Consider the following 12,832-nt stretch of genomic DNA (forward strand, 5'->3'; position numbering starts at 1 on the left):
TATATTGCCACCAAAGTTTGATTCAACATGTAAAAATATTTCCATGCAGATATCATGCAATTTAGTCTAATTCTGCTGCTCTCTTGTAAAAATAACTTCCTACTTTATATCGGGAGGGAACAGATTGTTCTGCACCATTCTCTTTCTCTCCCAGTGCTGGAGGACAATGCTGGAGGAAAACAGACAATACCTTGTCCTTTTCCTAAAACTATCTATTTGCAAGCATTCATTCTAAAAATCTGGGTATTGGAGACAGCAGACTATCAGGCAGTTCATCTTCAGTGCCTGCTGTTTTCTTTTCTACCTTTTTTCCTGCTCCAGTTTCTGGTTAGATGTCATCTCTCTCCCTTTCCATGTACCCCAAATATAAACAAAGTGGATAGATGCTTTTACTGAGCAAATAATTCCTAACACCTCAAATAAATGGAAGGGTGCCTTTTCCTACTTTCCTCATGAGTAGAGCGGGGCAAAATACCTTTACATCCTTCTTGTGAAGCAGCATTTCAGCTCTTTTATGAAAGTCTGACCCAGACTCAAAGAGTGTATAGATTTATGTGGAGTTCATACACATCGTGCCTCTTAATTCTGGCATCTGTCCTGACATGGATGCTTTTGGATAGCATTCTTTTAACCCTGTGGGAAATTACAGAAAATTAGCAATGGCTTTATGTGACAAGCCAGATACAAAAAACTCACAGTGCTCAGTTGATCTAAGTGTCTCCTTCGGCTTTTTTTTCTTTTTTTTTCTACTCTCTTTACTACAAAAGCGATATTTGAAAGACAGATTTGCTCATGTGAAAAACTGAACCTGAAGAACAATCTGTTCCCAGGTGGCAAAACACACCCGCCCCTCTGAGGCGGTTGGGAATGGCCCATGAATGACACTGCACTTACCAACAGATAAGGCTGAAACCCAACCTGGAAATTTGCTCAAAACAAGGCAAACTGAGAGTACATCTCTCATAATCTCTACTGAAGTGACATCCTGACAGGAGGGGCAGTGCTTTATCTGCTGTTGATCTTGAAAAGCATGTTGGCTGCAGAATTGCCACAACTTCATCAGTTCCTTCACTTTTTTCCCCTGTCAAATCACCCACGGATTTGATGCAGAACAAGCATGTTCAGCAAGGACCGGTGGCTTTTACCAGTGTACGTTGTGTTCCCAGGCTGCACATTGTTCTCTTCTTTAATCCTCTAAGGGAGGGTGGCAGTGTCTCACAGTCAGACGTAGATTTAGAGAAACAGAAGAATGAAGGAGCTTTTCTTTCCAAAAGTCACATCCAAAAAGGGAATTATAGCTGTGCAGCAGACAGCTAAACCAAGTGCTCCACTGCCACTGAAAAAACTCCCGCTGTTGCTGCTGCCACCTACGTGGCACCAGGCTGGCAGAGCCACTTTCCTCCCTGTGGAGCCTGCCCAGCCCACTCATCACTGCCAACATCCCCTCCTGTGGACCCCAAAAGCAGAGGCCCCTAGCCCAGAGGAGAGGTCCTGCCTGTCACCAGATCTTCACAGCTCCTCAGAGGAGCACTCCCTCCAGGCAGCCCTGAGGTGCTGGTGAGTATCAGCAGCATGGGGTTGAGCACCTGGAGGAAATAGCCTGCTCCCAAATGCAGATGAGGTCATCCATCCGCAGCCCAGCCTGTAATTACACCAAGGTTCATTCTTCTCAGCAGCTAACGTGGTTTCTCTTGTGTAATGAAACCAAGCACAAGTTAGCTCTTCTGTTCAGAGCTCCCAAGGGGTATCAGTGCCCGCCTCACACCACGTTCGTCATGTTAATCAGAACCATAAGCCCTGCCCGTGGCTCCTTTTGCCTTTCTTACCCTGCAGTCACGTTACAGTGCCCTGGCACCGCTGGGCTTTGACAGCAGGGTAGCCAGGGACAGCTACCACATGGCAAAACCAGACGTTTTTATTTTGGCATGGAGGAGAAAGCAGGCTGTAACTTGGGAGAAATTTTTAATCTGGAGAGTCACCGAAACAAAACCTGTCAGCGTAATTAAAACTGGTGAGTCCTGGCCCAGTCGGGGGTAGGTGGGAGGGACTGTAGGAAGTTCTGTGGGCTGAAGTTGTGCACTCTGGACAGATGTGTGCCAGCTGCTCACGCCAACTAGTCCGGGTGGTCCTCTCCAGGTCGATTCTGTGAGGAAGAAGAATTGCTGGATAAGTCAGACGTCCTCTGATGCAATTGCACCTATTTACAAAGAAGATATAGTTTCAAACCTTCTTCAACCAGCCCTCAGCCATCCCAGTCCTGGTCCAGGCAATGCTGGTGCTTGTTTTTGTCTCTCTGTTTCTCAAGTAAATGCTTGAGCACTTACAATGCCTGTGAACAGGGGAAAAAAACAAACCCGTGCTTCTTTCCCCCTTTCTGCCTCCCAGCATCAGTGAAAACACTTTACCCGCAAAACAAATTCAGGAGTAACCTCAAATATACTTTTAAGTTTAGGCAGCAATTTAAGTGAGTTTTGGCTACGAGCCAAGCTGGGCAGGGAGGGCAGGATTCCTCTATCTCACTGCAGACGTTTACAAAGCGGGCGCTGGTATCTGCAATAGTCACTCTGACTCCTCTTCATAGCAGAGAGGAACAAATGTTTCCACGGAAGGATTCATCTGACCTGCTATTACACTGACCTATTATAGGTGAGATTAATCACACCCTTGAGATGTATTTCTCTACCTGGTTGCAGGGGGAGCCCAGGGCAGTTAGCTCAGCTGCTTTACAGACATCTAAGGTCATCTGAAATGAACCTCTGCTAGGGAACCAGGCCTCAGATACAGTGGACCTCAAATATCTCTTACCTACCCTAACGCTGCTGAGGTGTCACCTTTTTTGTATTTTGTTTATGTTCCCATAATTTGCTGTGTCTATTCAGCCTGGTCTGAATACTACTAAGTCTGCGGTGCTTCCGTACTGCTATTTTTGTGTCCCCCTGCAGAGAAGGCTGCATTTATCAATAGGGTGAAATGTCTGATCCTTACCTAGACAGACTTGTTGTGAAGCTCTGGTGGCATATGAATGTTCCTGGGAACCAAGAACAAAAGGTGACAAGAAAGTGGAAAGCTAGTATGGTGATTACTAATGTATCAGGTAACACAGCACAGCTGGTAGCAAGGGAGAGGTGTCCCCTGTGTAACTAATGACTCTCCCTGTAAATAATCCCTCAGGGAAAGGCCCTCTGCACCTAAAGGCTTCTCATGTCTGCCATTTACATTGGTTGGCTCGAGAAAACATACTGCCATTCCTGACATACCTTTCACTGCATGTACCCTTAGGCCATCACAGCTGTAATGACACTATACTGTTAAATCTTTTGGATGTGACCACACCCCCAGTTCAGGATCTTTCTCTCAAGAGCAGAGAAGATGGAGGAAGGCAATGACACTCCCTACACAATGCTCACAAGGAAAAGCGTGTGTGGAGGTGATACTGGAGGAACAGCTAGGGCTCAGGAGCAATAGCGATTGCAGGTAGAGGCCTCTCTTCATCAGTTAATTCACTCAGAGGAAGAAAAAAGAAGAAACACTCAGAGGAAGAAAAAAGTAGTAGCAAAGGCTGGGACAGAGGACGTGAGGGAATCGACATGTGGAGAAGCTTTGACTGTTGAGAGAAATACACATTTCCATAAACTTCAGACCATGAAGCTGGAAAACTTCTGCTCAGGGCATCCTTTGATATAGTTACTGCCCTGTGCAAGGCATTGCCAAGCCCAGCACCACCGGTGCCCACTGCTCCTTCTTTGGGGGAGCATTTCTGATTGTGCTTATTCACAGCAACACTGAGAAGCCCCCATCAGGGATGATCGGTAATGCTCCATCATGTGCACTGCACACAGGAATATAGCAACTCCTGCCCTGGAAGAGCTGTACTAATATTGCAAGGGACGGTAATGTCGGCAGAGAAGGCCCTGATTCATCCTCCCACAGGAGCTCCTTTACCAGTACTGTGTCCCAGCTTCAGACACCCTCTCCTGTTCCCTCTGCAAGCTGGTCTTTGCTGTAAAGCCTCCCTAGGGCTTGAGGGATGCAAGTGCTGCAAGAGCAACACGGCCCATTATATGAGTGGCCACAGCAGCTAATGAGACCACACTCCTCAGGCACCCCTGCAAGAATTTATCTTCAAAGAGCAAGACTTTTAAGCCGTCTTGCAATAAGCTGCACTGGAAAATATCTGATATTTCCTAGCAGCTTTTTCTCAGCATGCAGCTTTTTATGGTTTTGACACTTTTGATCTTGCTTGATTGTTTGTTTCCATTTTACCAGCAATTTTATTCTAACTCTTCTGGTTTTGAAGTGCTTCTTTCTGACAAAACTTGCCCTTGATTTCACTAAACGTCTTTCCAACTTTAATCTCTAAATGAGTTTGATGCAATATTTTTATCTGCTGGTGTTTGTAAGAGTCAAAGGAGTCAATGTCTTGGGCTTTTTTTTTCTTTCCTGAAAAATGCCGATTCAATACAACTAGATTTGGTTTTGTGTTTTAATGGAAATCCTAATGTTTTGACGAGCTCTACAAGAATAGAAGATGTAATCAGTAGCCATTGAGAATAAATGTTGCTTGTAAATAACATCATCCTAGGCAGTTCTCCTCCTCCCAGGAATTAAAGAGAAAGAAAGATGCTGTCCTGTCTCCATAAATACTGCTTTATTTCAGCTTATTTAGAATACCTTATATAAGTTTCAGCATCTATATTTCTTCATCTCTATGGAGATTACAACAAAGCTGCTGTTAGCAGAGCTTGCCACATGTTTCCTGATGGAGTAAAATGTCTCCCTATGTGATGGATCAGCTTTTCATCACTGGATTTTTTATTTTTATTTATTTTTTTGTAGAATGCATTTACCTGATCACTCTGAAGGGAGAGAAAAAAATTCTGTGCCTCAATAAACTCAGTTGCACTCAGAAATGCTGTCAGCAGCAAGAGTATTGCAGAACAATGGCCACAGTGTGGGTCATGGTCTTATTCTCACTCTACATACCCACTGTTTTGTGCATCAACAAGTAAGGAGACTGGTTAGAGTAGACTAGATATCTGACAAGCAGGTTATACTTGGATGAAGAAGACAAGAAAAGGAAATAGCATTCAATACTTATTTTATTAAATTGTCCTACCTCCTACTTGTTGATTCACCAGAAACAGTTGCAAGTGTATTCTGATGTCATTGTTGTCCTTGCAACCTTAAAAAGTTTGGTTATCCAGGAACTCAGTTAGCCATGGGGAGGCAATAAGTAAATCAGTGTGGTGTATGTCTATATTCAGCCAATGTTGAAATTATATGCAATATGACCTCTAGTGCAGTTAGACACAGACACTAGATGTGCAGTTAAAAACAGATGCTAGCACTGAATTAATAAAAACCATGTCCAACAAGAATCTTGCCAATCACTGTGTAAGAAATGTGGCCTCCAGCAAATTAAAGGTTATACAGCATGACATGGATCTTATAAGACTGTCTGCCCCCATGTCAGGGGTGCACACCCCACTGCTTCTAAGGTAGAGAGTGGAGAAGGTGCAGACAGAGCAGTCCCCCACAGTGCTCTGGTGGGGTCCTCAGCCCACCCAGACACATGGCAGCACTATTGCAATGTGGAAGCTCTCTGCATTTGGAAGGGACACTGTGCAACTTGAAGGGAAAAGAAGTCAGACTGAATAGCTACATCTATTTCTGACCCACGTGCACAAAGCTTTTATGGTCCCCCTGTCCCAGCTATATCAGCTGGCCTAAAAAAAAAAAAAAAAGCTCTAAACTTTCCTCCCAGGGCTTGCTTCTAAGTCTTTAGGCCATCAAAGGTCCATCAATATTATTGCTGTAATGGCAGAGTCATCATACATCTTTATTTAATTAATGGAGATTGCAGGAAAAAGTGTCAAACGCCAGGTTTGAAATGCCACTATCACCAGAAATTCCTGAACTGACCATTGGTGTGGAAAGAGACAATTAATTCCAGACAGCAGGAAGCTGGTGGCAAGAGCTTATGGAATACTTTCAAGTGCTTAGTAATTTCCGGTGTTTCCATTTTTAAAAGGTCCTGATTTTAAGAATATGCAGTTCCCCAATGTCCAAATTTCATGAAATTTTAAAAATGCGAGATGAAATACAGTAAAACTGAAGTGGTGAGAGGTCATACCCTTTTTTTTAAAAATTGAGTCAATATTGCTGCAGATGTACATTTGTCTTACTACAGAACAAATGCAGCTTTACTAGCCTGGGTAACTCATGCACAGCACTGCCCTGTGCCAGAGAGACATAGGGTTTTTTTCTCCCCTGAACTAAAAGAACAAAGTACCTAATATACCATTGGCGACAGACATTGTATTCATTTTAGAGCTGAGAGAAGTGAGGTTGCCAAGTATGTCAGTGGTGAAATTGGGAACATTCATCCTGACTCCACACTTACTTTCTAATCGCCTCTTCCCAGTTCAAAAGGCAGCATCCAGTTTATAACTCTTTTTGAAGAGGCATGGCATGCTCTTTACATCTTCCACCACTGCCACACCAGCACATAAACTGTAGCAGCAACATAGCTTGTTCTACTGCAAGTATCTACCATTGCTGTAGGGGGCCTAGTGGACATCCATCATCTGACTCCTAAAATACTGATAAACACATTGTGGTTCTTCAGTTACTAGCCTGAGAGAGTGTTTTGTAAATGGCCATACCTGCAGGTGTGGGTCCTTTAATAAGTGTTCCCTTCTCTGTTCAGAGTGCCCCAGGCACTGTGTACGTACCCCATGGAGAGGGTGCAGGAGGTGCAGGGATCCCTGTGCTGAAAACCCAGCAGGTGCCACCTCCCAGCTGCATCACTTCTCTGTAGAAGCAGTTTGTGGACAGCCTGTGGAGGTCTGCCTGGGCTGTGCTAGTCTACCTAAAGCCCCAAGTGCCCCAGGCAGCATGCCCTGGTCATACCAGGAGCCAGGTTTTAAATTTTCTACTTACATGCAGGGCAGTCTGTTCTTGAGGGGAAGGCCAGAACCATTCTTGGTACAGAGGGCAAAGAGAATTAGAGGAATATTTCCCACCCTCCTAGTCATCTTAGGTCCAATTGGTTGGAAACTTCAGTGCAGTTACAGTAGTTTATATCAGAGGAAAGGCAGATGCCTGCTCATACCTACCATGCATGTGATAACAGTCAGGGGAGCAAAGTGTATTCTGCATTTCACAGCTCTGTAGGGAGGGAAAGGTTGAAAGCTGTTGCCTGACCACTTGGGGATGAACATCAGAACAGATCTCCAAGGAAATGATGGTATCTGCCTAGTGTTGATGGAGCCTTTTAGTCATTATTCCACTGCAGCAAGAGTATTTTGTGAAAGGGAAGAAGGAAATATCTGTTCTCATCCCTCTAAGGTTGAAGGCAATGGGAAAACTTGACAAGGACATGAAGACACATGAAACAGAAGCATGATTAAGATTTTCCAGTTGAACTGTTCTGAGGAGTGTCTCATCTGAGTAGTTTACTGAATGGTCTAAGAGATGGAAACAGTTTTCCCTAGTCTTACTAAAGTTTTGGCAAAAGGAGACATTTCATTCACTTTTCCTAGAAAGGAAACAACTAGCTCAAGATAAAGTAAAAGTGAGAGAAGCATCGAAAAGGAAAGGTCATGCATAATATTGTGCTTACTGATACCCTACGAAATGGTTACTGTATAGAAAACCATGGGTTTTTTTATGGTAGCAAATAGCTTCCATGAAGCTGTACTCTGATGGGTTTGGGGAACTGTTGAAGGTCTAGGAGGAGTTCTGGACAAGTGAGGGATGCTGTATTGGCATTGCCTGGATTTACAGCAGGGACCTTACCTTCACTACAGGTTTCTCTCACACTTAATCTTTCCATAAAGACTTCCCACAGATGTTCACCCACCTTCACACCAGTGCAGAGCTACAGAAAGCAAGCTCCACCATTTTATTCTGAAATTAAGGTTAGGCCATGAAGTTCTTTTATTGCATGTTTTTGTTGTAAGACAGATGTGTTGAGTTTTTGCAGCAAAGAGCACTCACACCACTTTGAACATCAGAGTCCTCCAATCCTTTTCCATATCTGTACATTAACCGGCCCTTCCCATGTTTTGACTCCTGTTCAGACATGCCATGTCCTCATGTCCTTAAATGAAATGAATTCATGTCTGCATCCACATCCCATCCTGCCAGCTTTTTCAGGCTTGGCAGAGCCTTGAAGAAAATCCATCTGTTGACCAGATTTTCCCTGTTCTGAAACTCTCCAGCTACTGCACTGTTAATAGCTGTGGCAATTATTTAATATATCCAGAAACCAATAGTGATGCTTTTATTTGATAATTCTACCTTACCATCTGATTAGCCTACTCTTAAAGTATTTCCTTACTAACCAGATTACAAAGAGGGTTACTTAATTTTTCCAGCTGACAGTTAGCATTTTGACACTCTCCCTGCTTAGTAAGAGAAGTCACATGAGATTATCAGGAGCAGGAAGCAAACACATTTCTGTGAAGAGTGAGAGCACGGCTTTGTTAGCAGTCCTGGAGCAGAGTCTCGCCCCTATTGACTGCTCTCCTCTGAGGTTTCTTGCATCAGCAACAGCCCTCTCAAATTTCTCCATCTCTTTTCAGATCTGATCTGAAAACCTCTTTGCGCCACAGCTAGCCAGTTACCATTTTAATCTTCTCATCCTTTCTTTGCATGCCGTCAAAAATACTAATTAAATCAGTAAAGCTTTTGGAGGTATAATTTGAAAGCACAATACTAAATAAAACTGCACTGCCCTTGATCTCATGCTAAATTAGGAAATTGTGTAAAGCTGGCAGTAAAAAAAAAAAAACCTAGAATAAGGACATCATTAGGGATTGTTGTTGCTGGGAAGTCAGTGCTTGTCCTCATTTTAACTAACAATATACTACAATACCAAATTTGAATATGCTGAGAGCATGAAAGATCTAACAGTAAGAAGGGCACCAACTATTCTCAGTGGCTTGAATGGAAATAGCAGGTGTCTGGTACTTTTCTGGCCCTAAGACAGTAATCAGTCACAGATAATTGATTACTTTCAGATCCAGAAAGTGATTTGCACAGGATTATATTTTCAGTGTACTGTACCAGCTTAACATTAGCTGCACAGGAGGAATCAGGTTTCTGAGGCACCAACCGCACAACCAGTCATTTCTGATCATTTGAGCCATCCCTGTACCCAGTACAGTCGTATGTTCAAACTTCTGGACAAATACTAATTACGCCTTCTAATTGCAACACAGCTGCTTCCATTCCCTCTATAAAACTGTATTCATCCCTTATTATTAAACAAAATGTAGGGCAGGAAAATAGAAAGAGATTTTCCTATGCATCTGTCTCTTTCAGGACAAATTCCTTTCCTGAACAAGTACAGCCATGTCTATAATCATAGATAATATAGAGTATCACAAGACTACTCGCATTCATTTTGAAGACCTATCTAGCAGTGAATTATGTCCTGTTTTGACAAAACGAGCATGACTGCACATTAAGCACAGCATGACTCACAGGCAGAGCAATACGGAAAACTGCCCTTTTGGAGGCTTATCTAGCTCCACAGAAGTGTCTGTAAAGAACCTCACCAACTTTAGCAATAGTTTCAGAGCCGGAATCAGTTACCAAGAGATAAACACTAACGCAACACAGCAAAATGTAACCAGTTACTGAGTCTGGAAAGCAAACAGGTACTGCCACAGCAGCACCAGCATGGACCAGTCCCAGCCCTTCTCCTGCCAACTGGGCATGGGGAGATGTGTTTGTCTGGGCCACTCCAGGAGCTGTTTCACTCATTTACCCAGCTCAAAATCATCCCAGCAGAAAAGGTGGCCATTTTTCTGCAGGTGAATGAGTTAAATCAGCTCACATAGCTCACCTGTCAGCTCACGTATCTCGATCAGCCCAAGAGATGGATAGATGGTGGGGATGAAGAAGATGGGGCTGTGAAGGAGGGGAAGTGAGACTTCCCCCACTTTGGTAACAATCAGCTTTTAAATTGGCTCAGCTCAGTTGAGCCAATCTTGTCATGGCAGCCTCAGTTCTCAATCTAGTCAAATAGAGATAACCAAGACAGTTGTCAATTTTATCAGGAGAAAAAAAACAAAACACTCAGAACCTGTGAGAAATTGTTTACAAGCACTGGTCTGATGCTATTTCTGTCCCTACTCATTGATTTATCTATAGAAATGTATACAAGGTCATTCACATGACTATCCATGGAAAAGTATCTGTCCTAGCAAAGGGCTGTCATAAATGTATTCATTTACAAGAATCAGCTAGGAAATGACCTTTTATGGAGCTGACGGTCTCTTTGTGAAAAATGCCATTTTGTCTTTCTCAAAGTTGTTCTCATCAAATTCAGGGAATAATTTGTGCTGAAATCAAATGCCAAGGCATGTTCCTGGGAAGCCTCAGTTTAACTCCAGATCCAGTCCCTGAAAGAGGAGCCGTCTGCCACCCTGGAAAAAGTCCTCTTTACCAAGAAAGGCAGCTGGGCTAATTCCTTCCATACCTCTTTCACCAACTAGGTTTAAAGATGAGTCGGGGCAGATGCTACATCCCTGTATATCCTCTCTGGAGGGTCCATAGCTTGCTCCTTCAGCACAGAGTGGATGAGGAACCTGCCACTGCAGAGATGGGTCCCTGCAGGCAGAGGAGGGCTCTGCAGCGTGGTCTCCTGGAGGAGTGCCCTAGGTGGCAGGCCATTTTGTAGGAGATATGTTTGCATTTCCTCATCCGCTCTGTAGATGATGATTAAATCTGGCCTGTCTGTTCCACCAAACAGCTTTTCATCAGAAACAACCTGGTTGGGAAATGAACGGCTTCGTCTGAAATTGAATGACATATTTTGCTCAGCCCACAAACTGAAAAAAAGAAAAGAAGAAAAAAAAAAAAGCCCAACAAATTGAGCTGAGGTGGACTATATTATTTTTTCCCCTCAATTTTTTGGTTCAGCCACCACACTGAAAAATCAATTATTTCATAGCTCTACATCAGTCACTCCTATTTATAGAAATTCTAGTCATACAATCTGAGAACAGATTTCTCCTGCTGTTACATTGGCTTTAACTTCCAGGGAAGCTAATGTAGATGAACTCTTTGGGAAAAATAAGTCTCTGGAGTAGAGAGCCTGACTCTGTCCTACCATGCATAACAAACAGCAAGTGTTTGAATGATTAGTCACAGTGAACAGTTTATGGGAAATAACCACTGATTGACATTCCCTTGCTTAAAAGAATTCAGAAATCTAACCTGCTCTGACTGCTATAACCTGTTGAAAGGACTTCTTGGGTTTTGACAGTAAACAAAAGTGTATGCTGCTCTAATTTTCCTAGGAGGTTTTATATGGTGCAACCCCCATACTGGGGATAGGGTTATCTGGTTATACTGGTATAGTTCATTCACCTATGAAAAAATGCATTAATCTGTACAGGTTAGGCAACTTAAAACCGATGTGTGATTGGATTTTGTTTCCTGCACAGCCTCAAAGTCAATCAAAGTCAAAAAATACCACATTGCCTGCCTGTAGCAGCACCCTTCAGGCCAGTACCACGTAATCCCTGGTATTTCCAGTGAAAAATTATTGTATCCCTGGGGTTTAGAGCATCCTGGTTGTGCATTTACCCATCTGCAACACTGGCAGATCTCAATGTTTTGTAGAGCCTCCCGTTAGCCTGGCTGGCCTTGTAATGATGGCAGCAGGCAAAACAGATAGCTACGGCCCCTCTGGCCTCTCCTGTCTCTGAAGCAGCTAGGACTGGTGGTCAGGCTGGACCAGACCAAGCGCTGCTGCCTACCAGAGGCATTTGTAGGCCAAGTACCAAGTCCTGGGGTCATCACTGAAGCTGCTTACAGGATGTGATAGCAGTCATTGCATGTGCAGCTGTGTTCAGAGTTGTATCACTGCAAGCCAAGTCCTCTCATAAAACCCAACATTCCCCCAGGACCACATTTATGCTAGTTTATAACTATGTGGAAACCGGGCCTAAAAGCTTATGTAGGCAATGTGTTGTACTTGTGTTGGCTTTCTATTTGTACTAATCCATGAGAAGAGGCTTAGACCTCAATCCAGGAATGGCTTATTTTCTATTATTTTCTATTATTTTCCATTATTTTCTATTGTTCTATTTAAAATTAAGCAAAAAACCCACCCTAAATCTAACCTTGGTTGATGTGGCCTTTTGCAGCCATTCACATATTTAGAAGTCACCTGCTCAGTTTACACTGGTTCACCTTCCTCAGAAGGCAGTCCCCCTCTTCTGAAATACATTTGAACTGAGATCTTCATCATGGGCATCTTTGTATAGTGGGCAGGAAGTGAGCGGCATCCATCAAATGATCTATTTTGTTACAAGTAGCATACCCAGAAAGCATTACACTAATTGTGCCTCTGTCAGTCATTGCCCGGAGGGTTCAATTAGTGCTAGGGAGGTTACCTGCTGACCTTTCTTTTTTCTCTACGCTTGGATTTTCATTCTGGCTGATGAATCCACATGTCAGTATAATTTCACTAGCATCTGTAAGAGGGTCCCTGCTGCAACCTCCACCTTACATTAGTTTCCTAGGCTTCTCCTTTGATCTTTGACTGAAGCGTGCCACACCATCAAGCTAGAAAAAACATCCATTTCCTTCTTTGATCTGCATCCTCATGACCTGATGAGGAGAGTAAGTCTGCATTTTATAACATTATGGCCAAATCCCTTGTGTGTGTAAGTTGTTCCCATGGGGAGTTCATTCAATAGGGCCTAACTCATGGGAGTTACACCTCACCTACATTGGTTCAGCCCCCCCATGTCTGGAGTTGGACAAATAACTGACCAAGCCTGCAACTGTAATAATGCAATCTATCTTA

The sequence above is a fragment of the Pygoscelis adeliae genome, unplaced genomic scaffold (genome assembly GCF_000699105.1).
Source record: "Pygoscelis adeliae isolate BGI_AS28 unplaced genomic scaffold, ASM69910v1 Scaffold69, whole genome shotgun sequence".
NCBI lineage: Eukaryota > Metazoa > Chordata > Aves > Sphenisciformes > Spheniscidae > Pygoscelis > Pygoscelis adeliae.